General features: G+C 37.8%; 1 non-coding gene across 1 annotated transcript; it reads right to left on the minus strand.

The window, feature by feature from the left end:
* Positions 1 to 2,509: 2,509 nt before the first annotated feature.
* LOC113601695 (small Cajal body-specific RNA 20) lies at positions 2,510 to 2,634 on the minus strand. Its single transcript, XR_003422979.1, has one exon. It is a non-coding gene; the product is annotated as a small Cajal body-specific RNA 20 (non-coding RNA).
* Between the last annotated feature and the right edge of the window lie 13,133 nt (positions 2,635 to 15,767).

The following is a 15,767-nucleotide window of genomic DNA, read 5'->3' on the forward strand; positions in this document are numbered from 1 at the left end:
AATTTGCACTTGGATGATATTGTTAGCAGAGCACAAAGAACTTAGAGTTGACCTAAAGTTTTGCTATGTCATGTTATTTATCTTTGTAACATGTCTCCCTTCCTCTTCTCTTGACACTCATGCTCTCCATTCTCAACAACATGGCTAAAGTTAGACATTTAAAACATTAGATAGTCTCCCTTTCCTCCCCCAAACCCTTTGGTAGCTTTCCATCTCACACAATAAAATGCGAGTCATTACTATGGCCCACAGGCGTGCATAACCTGGCCCCTAGCTACCTCATCTCCTCCAACTCTGTCTCATTCACTCTATTGCAGCCGGTTGACACCCTTCCTATTCCTAGAACATTTCAAGCACATTTTTGTGTCAGTGTCTCATTCCCTGACCTGACACATAGTTATTCAAATGTTGCTTTATCAGAAAGGACTTCCATGACCTCTCACTTTAAAACCTCCCTCCCCACTATTACTTTGCTCTGTTGTATTTTTCTTCACAGCCCTTACCATCATCTGCCATATTATATATGTATTGTTTACTTGTTTTATGTTTCTTTCCACTAGAATAGGAGCTGCATGAGAATAAGGGTTTTGTTTACTGTTCTGTCTTCAGGGCTTAGAATAGTACACGGTGAAAGGGCGGGCCTACGCCTGCCGACTCCATCTTGTTCTGTGTCCTTCACCTAGACCACGCCTCCTCCCCTTGAGTAACCTCCCTCTCACCCATTCAAACTTCCTGATCAAAACACGGCCCAGCGACCTGCGTAACAGGACTCTGACCCTTCCCCAGCCAATCGGCCGAGGCCACGCCCCTTCCCCAGCCAATCGGCTGCCCCTAGACCCCTATAAAACCTTTGTGCTTTTGAAACTCGCTCTCTCCCTGGTATCTCACCGCTGCGTCGGTGCAGGTAGGGGATTGAGCTCGAGCTAGCTCGAATAAAGGCTCTTTTGCTTTTGCATCGGACTCGGCTCCCTGGTGGTCTTTGGGGATCATGAATTCTGGGCATAACAATGGCCCTCAATAATCACTGTTGATAGTATGAATAAATAGATTATTTTTTTTCATGTGTATTTATTTTTGACAGAGAGAGAGAGACAGACAGAGCATGAGTGGGGGAGGGGCAGAAAGAGAGGGAGACTCAGAATCTAAAACAGGCTCCAGGCTCCAAACCGTCAGCACAGAGCCCAATGCGAGGCTCGAACTCACAGACTGCGAGATCATGACCTGAGCTGAAGTCAGACGCTCAACCGACTGAGCCACCCAGGCGCCCCTAGATTTTTTAAACAAATGAATATTTTAAAAGAGGAGAGCCAAGACATAAATGGTTTTAAACCATGTGTTTCTGGGTTTTATTCAGCCAAGATGTCATTTATACTTATTCTGATTTTCACTCAAAGTGTTAGTAAATTGTATTAGCCCTATGACTTACATTTCTGTTTACAGAAACACAAGGCTTGTAAAGTGATTTTAATATGAAACGTTGGCCATGAATTGCATATATGAGATGAAAAATATTACATACCTAAAAGATACAGCTTGAAAATCCTGAGATGTAGGAAAACAAATTGGTAATATTTCAGAGGGTAAGAAATGTTTTTTCCCTTTATTTCATCTATCATAAATTTGCTCAAATATATTTAAATTTTTATGCTATGATCAAGGCTGGTGAGGCATGAGTAATGGACAATTCCTGGAAACAAGTTATAATGCTCTACTCATTCTTGACACTGTTTTATGCATTTCCAGAACACTTCATCTCTTTGCATAGATCCAAATTCTCATCTGGTATCATGTATATATTCTCTCTGTCTGAAGAAATTCCTTTAACATTTCTTATAATGCAGGTCTGCTGGCAATAAAAGTGTGAAAAAGTTTGGAAATATTTTTATTTCTCTTTCATTTTTGAAAGAGATTTTCATGAGGCATGGAACTCTGGTTTGACAGTGGTTCTTCTTGTTTTTCAATACAATAAAAGCTTGGATTGCGAGTAACTTGTCCTGCAAGACGGGAAAACATTCCTGATCAATTTTAACTTGATAAATGAGTGATGTCTTGCAATACGAGTAGTATGTGACACCAAGTGTCACATGATCACAACTGAGCCAATATGAAGATATATACTGTGTTCTGTATTCAAGTCAGAAGACCCAATGTTGTTAATATCTATTCTCCCCAATTTGATTGATAGAGGCAACGCAATCTCAACCAAAATTCCAGGAGTTTTGTAGATATTAACAAGCTTATTCTAAAATTCAGATGGAAATGAAAAAATCAAGAATAGCCAAAACAACTTTGTGAAAGAAGAATGTTCCTGTTTAGGTGTGTTTTCTTGTTAGGTGCTGTCTATGGGGCAGGGAGGGGACTGAGCTACAGGCCAGGGGCAGCTCATGAGAGCCTGGCACTACCCAAGGACAGCCAGAGGCTGGAGGCCCAGCGCTGCCACTTTAGCCCCTCGTCTGGCTGTGGAGTTGGCATGCCTGGAATAGACCAAGTGGGGGCTCCCAGCAACTACAGATGTCCAAGGCAGGAAAACAAGGCTGCCAGCCCCCAGCAGCCCTCACAACAATCCTCAAGGACTGATGTTGGCCTCCAGCCCTGGTTGAGGAGAAAAGGGACCCCTCACATGGGAGAGAGGCCCTTATAATAACTAATATTAAAAAAGCCTAATCAAACCAAATATTGTCAAGGGTACAGAAGAACTTTAACCATCATGCACTGCTGCTGATGGAATGTATAAGGATACAACATTTTGAAAAACCTAAAAAGTTTACATACACCTGCAATGTCCTAGGGGTTTATCCTAGAGAAATGCAATCTTATATCCATATTTGTGACTTACATATAAATATTGTAGCGGCTTTATATGTAATAGCCTGAAAATGGGAACAACCAAAAGTCTATCAGTAGGGTAAACAGATTGTATATCCATACAGGAAATATACATAAACACACACACACACACACACACTAGATGCATCTTCAGATAATTATGCTGAGTGAAAGAAACTTTATAAAAAAGAGTACATACTCTATGATTCCATTCTTATAAAATTCTGGAAAATGTAAACGAACCTATAGTGACAGAAAGCAAATCAGTGGTTGCCTTAAGACAGGATAGGGCAGGGGTGCCTGGGTGGCTTAGTCAGTTACGCAGCAGACTTTGGCTCATGAATTCAAGCCCTGCGTGGAGCTCTGTGCTGACAGCTTGGAGCTTGGAGCCTGCTTCAGATGAGAGCCCTCTCTCTCTGCCCCTTCTCCTGCTTGCACTTTCTCTCTCTCTCTCGCTCTCTCTCTCAAATATAAATATAAGCATTTTAAAAATTAAAAAAAAAAAAAAAGACAGAATAGGGCAGTGGGAAAGGAAGGAATGGAGGGAGGGACTACAAAAGGGTCCAAGAGGAAACTTTTGGGGATGATGGATATGTTAATGCTAAGTTAATATCTTGATTGTGGTGATGGTCTCACAGGTGTGTACATAAAATGTATAGTTTATTGTATGTCAATGATACCTCAGTGAGGCTGTTAAAAATGGATTTAACAAGACTAATAGCTTGGATTTTTTTTCCAGCTTTATTAAAATGCAATTGAGATATAATGCTTGGATATTGAAGAAATATTCTTTAAAAAAAAAAAAGTCTTAAATAAGCTCTATGTCCAATGTGGGACTTAGACTCATGACCCCAGGATCAAGACTCCCATGCTCTACTGACTGAACCAGATAGGTGCCCCAAGAAATAGTCTTTTAAAGGATTTTGAAGTGATTGGAGAAGGGAATTTCTGAAAGTAAGGTAAGAAAATGCACTTTATAAAATAGATAGATATAAATGTTTATTGTTATTTATTCTTTATTGTAGAATTTATGATTTTTGTACTTTTTATTACCTTGTTAGCCCATCAAGAAAAAACTCAGTTGTGAACATTAATAATTATCTTTATAATAATTTCATCTTTGATATTTTCCTTTTAGTCATATCAAAATCCCAGCTTTACACATTTAAACATTTTTGTTGTAGGGCTCCTGGGTAGCTCAGTCATTTGAGCAACCGACTCTTGATTTCAGCTCAGGTCATGTTCCCAGGGTCGTGGGATCAAGGCCTGCATTGGGCTCTGCACTGAACATGGAGCCTATTTAAGATTCTCTCTCTCCGGGCTCCTGGGTGGCTCAGTGGGTTGGGTGTCTGACTTTGGCTCAGGTCATGATCTTACGTGTGGCTCTCTGCTGTCAGCACAGAGCCCACTTCAGATCCTCTGTTCTCCTCTCTCTCTGCCCCTCCCCCACTCACACACACTGTCTCTCTTACTTAGTCAAAAATAATTAAACATTAAAAAAAAGTTAAAAGAAAAGATTCTCTCTCTCCCTCTGCCCCCTTTCCCCCTGCTCACGTGGTCTCTCTCTCTCTCTCTCTCCCTCTCTCTCTCTCTCTCTTTCTCTGTTGAAAAATATAATATATGAAGTACACTAAGGTAAAAATAAATGACTTTTTCTGGCATATATTTGGCTATAAATTCTTATGGACAATCTAATGTATTAGCTATCTAGAAAAATCTGCCTTAAAAATTCATTTAAAATTAGGAGCTGGGGTAAAGCACCATGTATTTGGCTTCTAATCAGAATTTTTATTGTAATAAGCCTATTATTTCTTCTTCAATGAAAATTTTTATTTATATCTTCTCTCTACAAACAAAATGTTAGCAAGCGTTGATTGGAAGCAAGAGAGGGATAGCAGGAGGGAACCTGAATAAACTCCTCTCCTGCTGACTTTACTATTCTCAAAAGGCAAATGAGGAAGTGTGGAATTTAGTTAGTGGATAGTTAATCGTTTTTTAAAAGCTTAGTTTCATTGTAAAAACATTGACAAGGGCTATTGACATTAATTTACTTGAATAGATGGAAACATAGTGAAACTTTTATTCCAGAATGTTATAAACAATAAATTTCATGAATATTTATTGCAAAATGTATCAAATTATAATTCTTTACAGTGCATTGTTCACCTACAATTTCACTGTCAGAAAGTCAGAGCACAGTCAGAGTCTGAAACGCCTAGTATAAATATTTACTAAATGAATTAGAATCAGGAAGGTTTCCCCACTATTCTGACTCCCTCTGGTCCCACCAGGGCGTTCCCTTCTATGCCACCGCCACCCATGGGGATGTGTAGAAGATTAAGGACCTCATTCTCCAATAGGGGAAGAAGCTTACTAGTACTCTGTTAAGAAAAGAAAATGTTCATACAGTGCATTCAATTGTATCCTCATCAAAGTCTCATGGCAGAACTAGGTGTCTGGAGGAAGTGGCAAGGGGCCTTGGAGGAGATTAGGTATACATGCATCTATTTTAGTCTTTCATCTTTGTTTTGGCACTGATTTTATATTTCCATCCTTTCAGAACCCTAATATTTTATTCTTAAGAGACTTAGCTGAAGTCTTAATAACAGTAAAACTTGCATTGATTTCTGCTATAAAATTTTAATTTTCCCAGAGGTAATGAAGATAATGCCATTGGTGGGGAGCAAGAATTCCTGTCCCTATCAAGGATTCTTCTAGCTGAAGTAAGAATCAAATCGGCATGGCTTAGATTTAATAGCATATATATGGGGAATCCACACAGACATGGAAATTCCAAAGACAGCCAGGCAAAATGAGGTATATATGTCATCCTGAACTAAAGAGAAGAGGGGAGGGGGTGGGACTTCAGAGAAAAGAAATGCACTTCACAGGGCAATAAGAAGAGTAAATGTTTGGTGATTAGCTATTTGCCCTGCCATACAGAGGGGTCACTCAGGTAGAATTTATCTTTGCTAATAATCCTTTTTCTGGAAAAGACCCCTAATTTAGATCCTTCTATATAGTTAAGGACGGAGCAAAAGTTTCTCTTAAGGATATTAGGTTTCAATTGCTTTCAGCTCAGAACGATCTTCTTGCCAAAGTGCCCATCTTGGGGCAAGCCTGCCCTTGGCGCCTACTCTGTCAACTAGAAAATAAGTTAGGAAGTTCAGGAAAGAAAGAAAAGCACAATGAAAGAATGGGTAAGTTAGAGAATCACAAAGTTTTAGTGTTGGAAGATGCTGTAAAATAGTGGTTCCTAACATCTGGTCAGTGGGCCAATGCAGAAGAGTGAAAAAGTTTTCAACAACCTTTGGTTGATGAGAGAGAGATGGGAAGGAAAAAAAGGAGAGAAGTATGAGGAGGAGTCACATTATTTACAAGATTTCTTTTTGAGCTCATCAAAATTGGATTGTGGTGATTTTTGAGCAAATCTGTAAATACACTATCATTACATCGTATACCTAACATGGGTGAGTTTTATGGTGTTTGTATTATAATTCAATAAAGATGTTTTTTAAAAGTTAAAGGAAGATCAATACATTCAAGAGTTTGCTGAGCACTGACAGGAACTAGAGAAATGCATTGTTTGGATGTCTGGAGAGATGGATATTAAAGAGTTAATCTAGGGCCTTAGAGAAATATTAACTAAGAAATAGCCCCAGTTGCACTAGCTATTTCCTTTTCTGAAATGCTCTTCCCATACTTCACCCACACCCACCGCCATATTCACAAAACTGGCTCCTCTTTATCATTCATATCTCTCATTTAGTAAATAAAATAAAATAAAATAAATAGAAGGTGTTTTCATAAAAGTCCTCTCTGAATGCTTCATCTAGAACACATTCATTCTATCACACACTATATTTTAATTCTTGCCTTACATTTTTAAGTATCTGATGTGTTTATGATTTAAAAAGGTATGTATTGGTTTTAAATCTGAAACCATAAATGCCATAAGTTACTGTGTATATAAATATGACTTTACTATTCTGTCTTCATTAAAAAACTTTATTATTCCTTTGTTTTTATGAAACATGAAACATGACTTGTTATGAAAAAACATGACTTGTTTTTTCAGGAAACACTTATCCAAAAACACAAAAGTTATAACTATTTTTAAGTAGCTTTACTGAGATGTAATTTACATACCATAAAAGTTGCTCATGATAGGTCTACAATGCAATGGCAGTTATTATACTTACAGACTTGTACAAAAATCAGTACAATCTAATTTTAGGATATTTTGATTCAGTTGATCACTGAAACAAAGAAAACTTGTGCCCATTAGAGGTCAATCCCCAACAACTCTTGATAGCTCTAGGCAATCACTAATCCCTTTCTGTCTCTATAGATTGGCCTATTCTGAACATTTCACATAAATGGAATCATAAAATATATGATCTTCTGTATCTTATTTTTTTCACTGAATATAATCCTTTTGAGACTCATCCATGTTATAGCATGTATCAACACTTCATTCCTTTTAAATCCTAAGTAGTATTATTTGTGTAGATACACTAAATTTTGTTTATCCATTCAACAGTTGATGTGTCTACTTTTTGGCGATTAGAATACTGCTACAAGTCTCTTTGTGAGCATTCATACTTCATTTTTTTTATGTTTATTTTTTTCTGAGACAGAGAGAGACAGAGCATGAGAGGGGGAGGGGCAGAGAGAGAGAGGGAGACCCAGAATCAGAAGCAGGCTCCAGGCTCTGAGCTGTCAGCACAGAGCCTGACGCGGGGCTCGAACTCACAAACTATGAGATCATGACCTGAGCCGAAGTCGGTCACTCAACCGACTGAGCCACCCAGGCGCCCCCATACTTCATTTTTTAACATTTATTTATTTATTTTGAGAGAAGGAGAGAGAGAGAGAGGGAGAGAGAGCAGTGGAAGGGCATAGAGAGAGAGGGAGAGAGACAATCCCAAGCAGACTCTGCAGTGTCAGCACAGAGCCCCATGTGGGACTCAAACTCACAAACTGTGAGATCATTACCTGAGCCGAAACCAAGAGTTGGACCCTTAACCCAGAGCCACCCAGGTGCCCCCATACTTCATTTTTATTATGGAGATTCCCAGGAGTAATATTGTTGGGTCATATGATAACTCTGTTTAACCCTGTAGGAAACTGCCAAACTGTTTTCTGAAGAGGCTGCACCATTTTGCATTCTCACAAGCAACACATAAGGGTTCTTATTACCAAAACCGAAGTTCAGCAGCTTGTCCCTGAACAGCCAATACTCCAGAGACAAGTGTTGGTTGGAAAGGAAAGGTTGCTCCTTTTTTCAGGAGGCCAGCAACCTGGGGAGGTGACACACTAATGTCCAAAGACCGTCTCCAAAGTTCCAGATCAAGCAGGGAGGTTTTTTTGGGGGGGGGGCACAAAGAAGTAGTGACATTCCACAAGCAGGGGAAGTGGTGGTATAGCGGTTAATCATTCTCAGTATGGTCTCAAGCAGACTTGCTGGCACGAAGGAAGGCTATTTTTTAGCATGGTCAACCTTAATCTTCAAGGAACCTCTGCTTTCTTGTTTCCCAGAGTCAGTGTTCTGTTGAAATCTCAAAGAATTTATCAGTAGTCAAACTATAAGCTAGAGGCCACAGGTCAGTGAGTTAGAGATATGTAATCTTTAGGCTGCCTGGGACACAGTTACAAATCCCGATTGTCATTCCTTCATTCCATTTCTATGGAATATGGGGAATATGGGTCTGTCTTCCATAGCTACTTCAAGCTGAATCAGCGTGTAGAAGGGATTTTGGAATGGAAGGTCTTGACATGGTGTAGGATGGAAGTCTTGGTCCCTTGTTTTAAGTGAGGGGGGCTGGATATCAGAAGCAGTTCTTTATCTACAACTTTGGACACCATTTTGCATAATCTAGTGACACATAACATTATTGTTTTTCCCCTAACTACATTCTAGTAAGTATCAGTTATTTCTTCTAAAATAGATCTGATACTAGAGGGATCAAAAAAAAAAAAGGCTGGTAAACCAATCAACCCTTTTGAAGCAGAGGGGTGTAATGTTGTAAGGTCTCCTTCAGCCAAATGGCCTGCTGTCTAATTTTGTCTATACTAGTTTCAACCTGCTTGTAGCTGTTATTTTAAGTACAGCAAGAAGAATTGACTACTACACATACACCTCCTTCTTCTGATAAAAATAGTCTAGAGCTATTCTGTTGTCTAATACCACTTTAGCCAAGGAGTCCAAAGATTTTTGCAGAATGGCAAGAGAGTTACTGTTTTGTTAGCAATAAGAATTAACATTTTAGACACATTTTCTAACACATGTTTATGAATTGCAACTCCCTACCAGAGAGCAGAGTATATCCAAAGAAATATTCATCTCCACCTGGTATTTCTCCAGGGAGATCCCTAGTAGCCCAGGTAAATAATTTGAAAGAGCTAGTCCAATGGGCCACTTTAGACTTATTGTGTACTAAGAAGGGAGTGATAAGAAATGCTAACAAGCACATGCCTCCCATTGTCCCACTGTTCAAACAATCATAAACCCATGAGGTCCTCTTATTATCCTCACAGCCAAAAACACATCCAGGGAGTGTGCAGACAGTACCTACCCAAAGATTTATAGAGGTATTTTTAGGTATAATAGGTGTTAAATTTCTGAACCGGGAGTTTGTCTGAGGGAGCTGACTTCTTCCTCCTGACTTGGCAGACAGTTAATTTTTCCAAACCCCAAGAAACATTCTTTATATTGACATACTGTGTTACAAATGGGGGTCTGATAATCTCCATCTGAGGAGTTGAAGCATTTCTCAATAAAATAGCTTAGAGGTGGTGATTCTGCAAAGGCCATAATAGAACTTTTACAGTAAGTAATTTAGGGATTCCATTTGGCCAATAGAAAGTACATTTGTAAGCTCGTAGGTCTTTACTACTATTTTGAATATAATGTTTGATGAGAGATTGAGTAAGAAAGAAACATGGGACTTCTGAATAGGGGATTAGTAGACGGACCTGATAAGTGACAGGGGAAACAGGTTTCTGTAAATCTGTTGTGCGAGGGGGTACATGAGTGAAATTATACACAAGAGTAACTCTAGGATTAGAATGACCGTACTGATGGAGGCTTTGGATGATGGATCCAACAATTGGTCACATTGGCAACAGTGGTTAGTGTTCCTTGTCTCTCCAGAGTCAGTGTTTTGTTGAAATCTCAAAGAATTTATAGTTAATCAAGCTATGAGCTGAAGGCCACAGGTCAGTGAGTTAGAAATATGTAGTCTTCAGGTTGCATGGGACACAGTTACACTCTGTTTTCTCCATATCTTTGCCAGGACTAGTTATTTTCTGTTTTGTTTGTTTGTTTGCTTGTTTTATCACTATTCTAGTGGCTATATTTCTTGTAATATCTTTTGTTGTTTTTGATTGGCACTTCCCTACTGTTTAATGACAGCATTCTCTCGTGTGCTTAGTGATTTGTGAATTTTTCTTTGAGAACTGTTCTTTTAAATCTTTTGTCCATCTTTTAATTGGGTTATCTTCTTATTATTGAGCTGTAAGTTCTTACTATATTATGAATATAAGTTCCTTGTCAAATTATATGATTTGCAAATGTTTTCTTCAAGCCTATGGGTTTGTCTTTTACCTTTGTTAGTGGTATTCTTTGAAGTGCAAATGTTTTTAAAAATGGTGACGTTCAGAGGCCCCTGGGTGGCTCAGTCAATTAAGCTCTGACTTAGGCTTAGGTCATGTTCTCACAGTTCATAACTTCGTAAATTCAGTAAATTCAAGCCCCACGTGGGGCTCTGGGCTGATAGCTCAGAACCTGAAGCCTACTTCAGATTTCATCTCCATCCCTCTCTCTCTGCCTCTCCCCTGCTCACCCTCTTTCTCTCAAAAATAAATAAACGTTAAAAAGGTTTTTTTAATAATGAAGTTCAGTTTATCAAATTTTTCTTTTATCACTTGTGCTTTGGTATTGAGTCTCGGAAATTATTACCTAATCCAGATAATTTTATAAATTTTCAATTTCCAATTATTCATTGCTAGTATATAAAAATACAGCTCATTTTTGTGTATTGATTGTATATCCAAAAACCTGTTAAACTCATGTAAAACTCTAGTTGCTTATTTGTAAATTCTTTCAGAATTTTACATAGACAATCTTGTTGTCTGCAAATAAAGAATGCGATTTATTTATTTATTTATTTATTTATTTATTTATTTTTAAAGCCCTTGTTCTTAATATTAGTTTTTGTGTTTTTAGTCACTTGCTGGTATGAATCTAACACCTGGCTGTAATTTACTTGTGATTGACTAAATCATACAATCTTACTGACTCATGGGTTTGTATACATTTTCCTTTGAGAGACACTCAGCATTCCTTGGCACCAGTTTCTTGTAATGAATCAAGGAAACCCAAGGTTTCCTGGGTAACTGAACTCAATCATTAGGTGAATATTTAGATGGTAAACAACATAACAGGCCAGACAGCCATAAATCTAAACTCCCCTATCAAATCATCTCTATGATAGAAATGGAGTTTTCCATCTTTGCTGAAATAATAATTAAGGTGCTTTCATAGGAACTAGCTTTTGTAACTAATTATTTACAGGAATACAATTTTAAAGAGCTCTAAGGAGCAGATAATGTACATTTGGAGATTGTCTCGCTGTCACAGATTTTACAAATGAGTTACACTACCTCTCTCCTTTGCTTTAAATCTATCTAAGCATCTCAATACTACAGATAGCCTTTCCTTGTGCCAGTGATGGCAAAATGTTACCACGCTATTTGACAACTCCTGGGAGTATGTTAGTAGAGAATATATCATCAAGTGGTCTTCAGCGAACATGTGGTATGGGATTTGCACTACAAAAGCATACTGGCCACTACCTGAGACGCGGCAGGGATTGCACCTTGGTAAAATGAGGCCAGACATCAATCAGGGCTCAATTTAGACATGAATGCCCCTCTTAGAAAAAGAAATCTTTAGATAACTTCACTAAATGGGCAGAAAACTTGAGCTTGATTTGAGATCCAAACTTTTTCTACTCAAGGGGAATTCTGGACTGCTTTCTTTTCTCCTCAGTTCTCTTGAATACATGTTTTACAAAAGGCCTAGAAAGTTGGGAGGATTTTACATGCTATGGGTTAGAGAATAGATGATATCTAAGGTCTTTTACCAAATCAACATCCACAATTTTGCAGATAAGAAAATAACTTTCCCATAAAAGCCAAACTATAATATTCACTGATTGTTTTAGGTTAATGTCAGGCTTTTTTATAGCTGCTCATATCTCTCATGGGGTGTGTGAATTAAAATGCTGTGATGGATAAAGAACAGCCTTTGTATGCAAATGAGCTGTGTTTAAATACCAGTGTTTACTGTGTCTGTAAACAGTTCTGTCTACTGTGACCTTCAGCAAATTACTTAATTGCATTAAGTTTCTTTACCTATTTTATGAGTCAGGATTAGGTAAATCAACTTTTGAATAGTTTTCGCCCAGTGTTTGGAATGTGGAAAGTATTGAATAAATGTTAGTGTCCTTTTTCCTTTCCTAATCATATATCCCCTTCATTAATCTCGTTTCTGAGAAATCTGATTGAGCATTATAATCACTGCCCGCGTACTGAGGTTTAAATCTATTACCGTACAAACACCAGAAAAGAGGTGAACTGCTTCTTGAGATACCAGACTTGTAAACCCAAATTATTGAAAAAAGGAGGAGGGAGAGTTACATACCAAAAACATCATATTTGACTACCCACAAATTCTCACTATCCTTTTGAGCAATAGATAGAGTTTATTAAAACTAATGCATTCACTCTTTATATTAACAAGGATAAACTTTTCCCATTAGCTGCCAAGGTGGAAAGTAGAGAGCCAGTCACTGAGGAATTTATCACAGGCTCTAAGGGAAGAGGTAAGGAGTATGGTGAAGATCCACTTGGGAGGCAAGTCTGGGTGATTCTAAGTGGACAGCCAGACTCAAGAAACTGGACGTGGAATGCTTCATGCTACTGAGAGAAAGAAGATTATGTTGGCTATATGTTGTGCCCATTTTGCCTAATTGTAATTACCTTTAAAATAGCCTCTCATTTAAAGTTTACAACATACCTGTGCAGTAGTTACTATGATTTACATTTTATAAACCAACAGTAATGCTCAGAGGATTGGGTCCTTCATATGCAGCTTGTAAGTAATGGTGCTGGTATTTAAATCCCAGCCTGTCTAGATGTAAAGGCCACTTAGTTATTGTGTTAGTGTTAGTTCTTACCACTATATCATTGGTCTCCGTGAAGAATTTTCCCTAAAGAACAGTCATAAAGTCTAAGCTAGGCTTTAAGCAAGTGTCTGCCTCCTAAATGGCAATTCTGTGCTCTGGACTTTTGAAATTTTCTTCCATCCCCATCAAAACATGCAGGTGAGGACCAGGCTGATTATAACTGACTCACTTTATCAACTCACTTGAGAAGTCATTTCCCTCAACTATTCTGGGAGGGATTAAAAAATCAAAGTACACAATATAAACTGAAAACAGTTTTGATTGCCAGCAATTGTATCCAAGAATTTTTAAGATTCAGTTCAAACATGTTGTTCATTACTTGATTTATTCTGGGTGGCATTACCAGTGCGTGGAGTTACTCTTAACTGGAAAAAGGCTCTGATTTCTATGTAAACACTTCAGGCCAAAGGACAGCAATTAAAAAAAAAGCAATCCAGACAACCATTTGAATCACCAACATGGAGAGGAGGAATGCTAACATAAACACATCATAACTTTGACCCATATAAAAAACCATGTCTCATAATGGCTGCAAGCAAACTTTGAGCCCTTCTTGCTGAAATCATGCAGTTACCCAGCGGGAATGGTATCATTCCAAATCGCTGTTGTTAATAAACCTACTTATTATCCAAACAACCCTGAAACAAGAAACCTGAAATTGCTGTTTTGGGTGGTACTTCCTGCTGCCAGGAGGTGGTGTGTTTGACTTAAAAGACAGCAAACCACAGTTAGATTAAAAATTTAGATCAAAACATTTATGTGAGTGAGACATTGAGGGAAAGAATTCTGTTTGGTAGCAAACAGCCTACTTGTCCTAAAATGCATTCTGATTCAAGTTCAAAAATTGATGTAAAAAGACTGGCCAGGCAACCTAATATAAGGAGTATTTTAGTTACATAGTGAAAACTCCACACAGAAATTTATTAGCACTGCTGACGTATGTATATATGTCATATACTTATTGTCATATACTTATTTGGTACAGTGTTCTCATTATGACTTGCACACAAGAGGTGATCAATTAAATGAACTAATTTGTTTTGCAAATAAGTATATTCTAAAGTATTTGAAAATTACTGAGAATCAGAAGAAAGCTTATGGAACAGACAAGCCTATGGAAAGCCTCTTACACAGAGGGTAAGAACAAAAATGTCCATTAAAAAAGAAAGTGGAAACAACAAATCTGAGGTAAATACAGAAGAGCAGGAATAGTTAAGATACAGAGCTAGTTGGGGAGATAATTATTTCTATTTCATACTTTCAAATGCTTGTCAGATGTTAGAGAAATAGAATTTTGGGAATAGTCTCATGATAGCCTGTATTCTTCAGAAGGACTAATTGTGACGTATTTTAAACTGTGCTGGCTGATAGCCACTAGTCACATGTGACTAATGAACGCTTGAAATATGGGTAGTACAGTTGAGATGTGATATAAGTATAAAATGTAGAGTTGACCCTTGAATATCGCGGGGGTTAAGGGCAGTGACCTCTCCCCTCCCCCCACCACAGTCAAAAGTCTATGTATAACTTTTTTTTCTTTTAAGTAGGCTTCATGCCCAGCACAGAACCCAACATAGGGCTTGAACTCGTGACCCTGAGATCAAGACCTGAGCTTCAATCAAGAGTCAGATGCTTCACTGACCAAGCCACCCAGGCACCCCAAAAATCCACATGTAACTTTTGATTCACCAAAACTTAACTACGAATAACCTCCTATTGACCAGAAGCCCTGCTGAGAACATGAACAGTCAATTAACACATTTTTTATATTATATGTATTATACACTATATTCTTACAATAAAGTAAACTAGAAAAAAGAAAATGTTAAGAAAATCTTCAGGAAGCGAAAAGACATTTAGAGTATTATACTGTATTTATTGAAAACAAATCCACATACAAATGGACCTGCACAGTTCAAACCCATGTTGTTCAAACGTCAAGTGTCTACCAATTTTGAAGACTTAGCACAAAAAAATAAAGAAAAAAAGAAAGAAAATTATTAGTTTTCTAATTAAATAATACCAGTCTTCATTTTCATGTGTGTGTCTTTGAGACTTCAATAGCCCTAACTTTGGAGGCAATGTTTTGGGGGCAAAGCAATATACAGCTTTGTGAAGATTCTTGATAACATAGATGTATCCTAACTTATATAATCACCTCCCTCTTGATGAACAGTTCTTTCCAATTAGGAGTGCATGTTTATTTCCATAGGAGAATCCCAAAGTTGAGAAAATTTGGTCGAAGAGTTACTTTTCAAAAGAGTTGTAGTAGTGTATGCAACCAGTAGATGGGAATCCATATTTTACCAGCACATCTTCCAGGTGTTGGATGTTATGATTTGTTTTAACTTTTGCCAGTCCAAGAAAATTTTGGTTGGGTGGTAGTACGGTTGAGTATTGTTTTGTTTATTGTCCTTTCTCATTTCCTCTTCAGTGAATTACTTGGTCACTTCTTTTGCCCATTGTGATTACTTTTTTGAAAAAAATCAAATTATAAAAATTGTTTAAATTAGAGTTGTTAACCTGTATCATATATATTATAAATATTATCACAGTCTTTCATTTATCTCTTGAGGCTTTATGGTGAATCTTGCCAACTAAATACGTTAAACTGTAACAGTCATTTGTATTTGCAGGAGAGGAAAGATTTTTTCTCAACCCTCTTATATTCAGAACTTGGAGTCCTGC

This window comes from Acinonyx jubatus, chromosome B3 (assembly GCF_027475565.1).
Source record: "Acinonyx jubatus isolate Ajub_Pintada_27869175 chromosome B3, VMU_Ajub_asm_v1.0, whole genome shotgun sequence".
NCBI classification, from domain to species: domain Eukaryota; kingdom Metazoa; phylum Chordata; class Mammalia; order Carnivora; family Felidae; genus Acinonyx; species Acinonyx jubatus.